Here is a 7,048-nt window from a genome sequence, read left to right on the forward strand (position 1 = left end):
TTAGCCTTCTGAACAAGCACAAACTGCACTGCCCCGACCCTGGGATTCCATATCCCAGCCTACTACTTTGGAAGAAAGAAGTCTTCAGCATTACCAGAGGCCAGGCAGGATTTAGGAACCTCAGACTATACCCTCTCTCTTGGGCTCTACATCCTGGTGTACAAATCCAGAAGTAGACTTTGGCTTTAGCAGAGCACAGGCAGAATCTAGGGGCCCCAGGGAAGATATCACCCACTGCCCACTTGAGGCCTTTAAGCCTAGAACAACCACAGACTGCAGTTCTCCCACCAGGGCTACATATCCTAGCCTGCAACTCCTGAAGAAGATTTTGGCTTTACCAGAGCCCCAACCTGATGGCAGAGAGATTAGATGCTTAAAAGAAATCCCCAGAACTGAGAGATAGTTATTTATTTATTTAGGGGGAAAACTTACAAATCAGGATTCTCTGCTTGAACAGTGGATGGAGATGGAATCCAAAACAAACCAAATGAGCAAACAGTAACCACTGGGGAGAAGAGAAGGGGCAGACTCCACAGTTGCATCCAGGTATATAGTGTAAAAGGCCATGCCCAAGTAGGCAGGTAATTACTAGCTGTAAACCTTCCTGCAGCACCTCCCCCTGTTGTTTAAATAAAAGAGTTCTAAACCTAATACAAGATTATACACAATAGGAACAACTAACTAGCTTAAGTCCTGTATAATAAATAACTTGGCCAAGTCATGAGAGGAAAGTAACTACACTTATTTAGTCTTCAACCCCATCAATGATCTGAGAAGGGAAATAGTGTTACTTAAGGGAGTAGGAAGTGCAATCAAGCAGCTTCCAAAATGTGAAACAAATGACAGAGACATCTGGCTACCTGGACAATCACCCAAAGTCTCATTTGCAACATTGAGGCAACCAACTTTGGCTAAGGCCTAGAATAACTGATAGACTATTTTCAAAGGCAAGAAATTTTTCAAAACCGTCTTACCCTGTCTTGGCAAGATTTGACAGTCCTGCTTATCCATTTCCGGATACTAGGTATTTTGTCAGTGGTTGAGGTATGGGCAGTTCCTTGCCCAAAGGCCAGTTTTGCCAAGAAGAAATCAAGCTCCAAGTGGAGTGTCTTTGGTGCTCAACATTCTCTCAGGAATAGATTGGTGCTTCCTGGAGCAATTATGTCTCACTTCAACAGAACTCAAAGTTATTTAAATGTCATTTTCTACAGTTCTTTGAAGTGGTAGAAGATTATCTATTATACAGAATATAATCTCTATGTATCTAAAGAACCTGATTAATTTAACTATAAGTATGACAAACATAGATGACTATTGATTTATAATTCTTAATACCTATATAATTTAAAGACTAAGACAACAAACAACTGTGCAATAAATGAGGACAATGACCTCCAAATGTAAATAATATATGAGTATCTTGATCAGAGGGAGAAATTTCCACTGCAATATGGTAAATATATATCAATAGATAAAAAATGTTTTAAACAGAGGTAGAAACATGCATGCATACAATATTCAATATTATTTAACTTTGTATCAATATAAGAGAATCTATACCAATGTAATTGTTCATAAATAATATCTCACAAACCAATCTATTATCCCATCATCCAATTCCCCCGCTTTTTTTTTAATAAAAAGATCCCTGAGCTTATAAAATTTCCCCCATCCCTCAGCCATATACCAATTATAGTCAACCCCTAAATGATATCCCTAACCCTGAGGACAAACTTTGCTAGGAGAGGGGACGTTGTCTTCTAAAATTACTTCCAGCTGTCATAGGGGCGATGTTCTTTCTATGGGGTCCTGTGAAAGTAAAATGTTGTTTAAGTTTCAAGATTAATGTCTGGTAACATTTCAAATGGTCTCTGAGTATTTTGTGGAGGCCTGGCCAGAACACTGTAAAAGATGTGCACCATTTCAGCTAACCAAGTTGAAACCATCTTGTGCAGTTGGTACCCAAAACTATCAGTATCATGACATCATATCGATCAGGTGGAGTTGTTGTTGTGGGGCCACATCTTCTTCCTAGAAACTTCAAAGATTACCACAGGAAAATTCATTATTCATTGTGGAAAACTTAATCATTATTTATATAGACATATACAGACATATATATTCAATGAAGGGTATGATAAAGACAGAAATAGACATGAAAAAATTAAAGATTTTATTCTAAATTCTTTTTTCTTTCTGACCCATATCATGACTCCTAACATGAGACAGAAATTCTGGGCTTTTCTCTTAACAACAAGCTTGAAATTAGAGAGGGATCGAGCCAGTGTCCAACTCCAAAACCAGCTCTCTATATTTATAAATATAAATACACACACACACACACATTCTCAACATCTATACTTACAGAACATTTTCGGTTTTCTTGATGATCCTTATTGGGTAGTTATTTTTCCAACTGTCAGTATTCAAACATCCAGGGTCCCTTGAATTCTTTGAAGATGAGTGTTTTCCTGCAGAGATAAGAACAGAACCCTGACCCCATCCTATATATTTTTCTTACCACCTGTATGATTATCATCATTGTGGATGAACTGTCATTTCTCCCTTCCAAGAGGTTTCTCCTCTTCAAATTGAACCTTTATTAATTTCAATGGTATCCACAATTTTTCTTCTTCTGTGGAAATAAGAGCAAAACCCCTTCCCCAATACAGCACATCTCCTGGCTTCCATTGAGAAGTCAGCACATCTTTGAAATAAACCAGTTCATTTAATTCAGCAGACTTTTCCATTATCCAATGTCTTTCTGCTGCTGTTGTTCCTTTCTCATTAGCGTTAAGAAAATTCAAGGTTAATAAAGCATTATGTAATCTATTTCTGGGGGCATTTTCCACCCCTTTCTGTTTGTTTAACATATCCTTTATAGTTCAATTTGATCTTTCTATAACTGCTTGACCTGTAGGATTGTGTGGTATACCTGTAACACGCTTAATATTATAATAAGCAAAAACCGTTTCATTTTCCTAGTGATATAAGCTGGACCATTATCTGTCTTTATTTGTGCAGGTATACCCATGATGGCCATAACTTCTAATACATGTGTGATCACTGAATCAGCTTTTTGTGAACTTAAAGCAGTTGCCCGCTGAAAGCCTGAATAAGTGTCAATGGTGTGGTGTACATATATTAATTTTCCAAATTCTGCAAAGTGGAACACATCCATCTGCCAGATTTCATTCCTTTGAATACTATTTGGGTTAATCCCTGCAGGTAGCAGTGTTTGGTTATATAAAGAGCAAGAAGGGCATCTCTTTATAATCTCCTTTGATTGTTGTCATGTAATAGAAAACTCTTTCTTTAAACCTTTGCTACTGATGTTATGTTTTTTAATAAAAATCTGAGGCCTGCAACATACTTCCAATCAATAATTGATCAACATCTGCATTACCTTGTACTAGAGGACCTTGCAGACCCGTATGGGATCAGATGTGTGCTATGTTTATAGGACAAAGCCTATTCCTGATTATGTCTTGCACCTGGATAAACAATGAAGTCAATTCTGTATCATCTGGTACAAATTCAGCGGTTTCAATATACAAGATAGCTCTTTCTGCATATTGTGAGTCAGTAACTATATTAAGAGGTTCTTTAAAATCCCTTAGCACCATAAGAATGGCATATAATTCTGCTTTCTGGACAGAATTATAAGGGCTTTTTTCCCACCTTACTCAATTTATCTGATTTGTAACCTGCCTTTTCTAATTTATTATCATCAGTATAAAATGTACGGGCTCCAGTTATTAGAGCATCACATACAATTTGAAGAAGAATCTAAGAAGTTCTCTTTATAAGGTTAAGTCTATCACTTTTAGGATAGTTGCTATTAATTTCTCCCAAAAAATTAGCACAAGCTCTTTGCCATGATTCATTGTCTTCCCATAACTTTTTTATTTCATCAGTAGTGAAAAGCACTATAATTTCTGCTGGGTCTATACCTGCTAGTTGATGAAGTCTCAATTTACCTTTTATAATTAATTCAGAGACCTTTTCCACATAAGTTTTTAAATTTTTGTTTGGTTTATGTGGTAAAAAGATTCATTCTACAATAATATCTTCCCGTTGCATTAAAATTCCTGTAGGAGAAATTCTGGAAGGCAATATGACTAGAATACAACTAAGATTTGGATTCACCCTATCCACATGTGCCTCCTGTAATTTTTCCTCAACCATTGTCAGTTCCTTTTTTGCTTCAGCCGTTAATTCTCTGGGACTATTCAAATCTTTATCACTATCTAAGGTTTTGTTTAAATGAATTATTACATCAGGTGTTATCCCAACAGCTGGTCAAAGACTGGGAATGTCTCCTAACAATCTCTGAAAGTCATTAGTCCGTAACCAGTCTCTCTTAATTTGTGCCTTTTGTGTCCTAATTTTCTATAAACCTATTTTATAACCTATGTAATTGACAGAATCTCCTCTCTGTATTTTTTTGGGAGCAATCTGCAATCCCCAATTAGGTAAAACTACCCTTACTTCTTCAAACATTCTTTCTAAAGTATCTGTTTGAATCAGATAGCAAAATGTCATCCATGTAATGGTAAATTATAGACTTGGGAAATTGCTTACATATTATTTCCAATGGCTAACTTACAAAGGGTGGGGCTATGGAGCATTCCCTATGGGAGGATAGTCCACTGGTATCTCCTAGTAGGCTGAAAATTATTATAAGTAGGCACTGTGAAGGTAAATTTTTCTCTATCTTTTTCTTATAAAGGTATAGTGAAGAAACAATCCTTCAAATTAATAACTATAAAAGGCCATCCTTTTGGTAACAGAGAAGATAGAGGAATTCTAGACTGTAGAGGGCCCATAGGTTGAATTACCTTGTTGACAACTCTTAGATCTGTCACCATTCTCCATTTACCAGATTTCTTTTTTACAACAAACACAGGAGAATTCCAAGGGCTAGTTGATTCCTCAATATGGTGAGCATCTAAGTGTTCCTGTACCAATCGTTCCAAAGCCTACAATTTATCTTCAGCTAGAGGCCATTGTTTAACCCATATTGGCTTCTCAGTTAACCATTTTAAAGGTAGGGCTGTTGGTATCTCTAAAGGTTTGTTAGTTGCTTTATGTTCTTGTAGAGCCTGAATGGCTGGTGACCTTTGTTCATAGTAGCTTATTACATCCTTCCCAGAATTAAGAGTTCGTGAGACTTCAGGAGTGTTAATCTGGGTATTCCATTGCTGTAGCAGGTCACAGCCCCACAAATTTATTGCAATATCAGCTACATATGGCCTCAGCTTCCCTCTTTGACCTTCTGGCCCAATACAGTCAACCAATCTCATGCTTTGTTTAACTTGAGATATGGTTCCAATTTCTAGTAATTGAACATCTGCCTCTTAAAGAGGCCAATTTGGATGCCATGATTCTAAAGTAATGATACTCATATCCACCCCTGTGTCTATCAAGCCAGCAATTAATATTCCATTTATTCGCACTCTCAGCTTTGGTCTCTGATCATGGATAGAAGTTTGCCAAAATATACGCTTCTTATTTCCTATTTGAATTTTTGACTTATCCTCCAAATTTGATCCATCATTTAGAACATTATGGTCTTGCACAGAAGGTTGTAGATTTTTTAATTTTCCTGGTGTGACATGTCCTCCATGGTTACTGTCAACAACTGGGCTACTTTTGGCTTGGGGGCCTGTGAGAGGCCCCTCAAGGAGTTTTCCAATGGTGTCGGGTTGCCTTGACTGTCTGTTGTTGGATCTGCATTCATTAGTCCAATGTCATCCTTTACCACACCTTCTACATATACCTGAAGGCTGAGGTCTCCTATTTTTATCATTCCCAGATGAGATATATTATTCCTAGAAATTCCTTGCCTGCAATCCCTTTTCAGACATCCTAATTTACCACAATTAAAACATTTGGCAGTTTGATGTCTCCTCATTGCTTTGGAAATCACTTCTCCTACTCAAGATTCATCATTATAGTCAAACGTCTCAACATTCATCGTATGCTGAATCCATTCATCCATAGGTGCTGATCTAAACCTTAAAGGCCCAATTATCTTTTTGCATTCTAAGTTTGCATTTTCAAAAGCCAGAGATTCAAAAATTATTTGTCTACCTTCTGGGTCTGTTACTCATATTTGTATATCCTTAATTAATCTCTGTAAAAAGTCAGTAAAGGGTTCTCTCTGTCCCTGCCTAATCCAGGTATATGATTTGATCCTTTTTCCTAGTTCCTGGATCCTATCCCAAGCATTCCAGGCTGCATTGTGGCAAAGGGACAAGATTTCTTTGTTGTAAAGAGCTTGGACCTGTGGGTCAATATACAGGCCTTCACCAAGAAGTTGATCTTGGGAAACCTCAAGACCTTTAGCTTTTCCCTATCATTCCATATGTTTGGATTCCTCTCTGAAATAAATTCCAAATAAAGTCCATCATTCAGGACTGCTGACCTTAACTGAGAAAAATCATGGGGGGTAGCTCTAACATTAAAAGCCCAAGTCCTTATCATTTCCTTAACAAATGCAGAATGCAAGTCATAAGTAAAACAGCTTGCTTAATTTCTTTTAGATCATTTAGTCCTATTGTCATCCATCTACCTTCTTTGGCTCCCTTTGAGCCTTTAGAAGTTAGTGCTTTGTCAGAGTAAATTACAGGGTAGGATGCCAAAACCCTGGGTAAGCCAGTTCTGACAGCCAGTGGTGACACTGTAGCCTGTCCTTGTGCCTTCTTACCCTATTCACCAGCTCCAATAATTTCCTCAATCATTTCAAATCTTTTTATCATTGTTTCTTATAAAGCCTGAATCTCCTGACCTGCGAATGTTTCTAGTGATTTCACTAAGGTATCAATTTTCTGGTCTTCATTCTGCACCTGTGATTCCAAGGTTTTAATGTTCCCCTTTAAAGATAACATCTCCCCTTGAACTTTTCTTGGATATTGTGTAGATTGCCATCCTGGAGGTACATTCTCTCTGTTAACTTATAAAAACTTTGTGATAACTTCTGAACATCAAATTCAACATTATGAACCCTTTCAGATAACTTCCTAGTACCCTTAGGTATGGAGTC

The sequence above is a fragment of the Microtus pennsylvanicus genome, chromosome X (assembly GCF_037038515.1).
Source record: "Microtus pennsylvanicus isolate mMicPen1 chromosome X, mMicPen1.hap1, whole genome shotgun sequence".
Lineage (NCBI taxonomy): Eukaryota > Metazoa > Chordata > Mammalia > Rodentia > Cricetidae > Microtus > Microtus pennsylvanicus.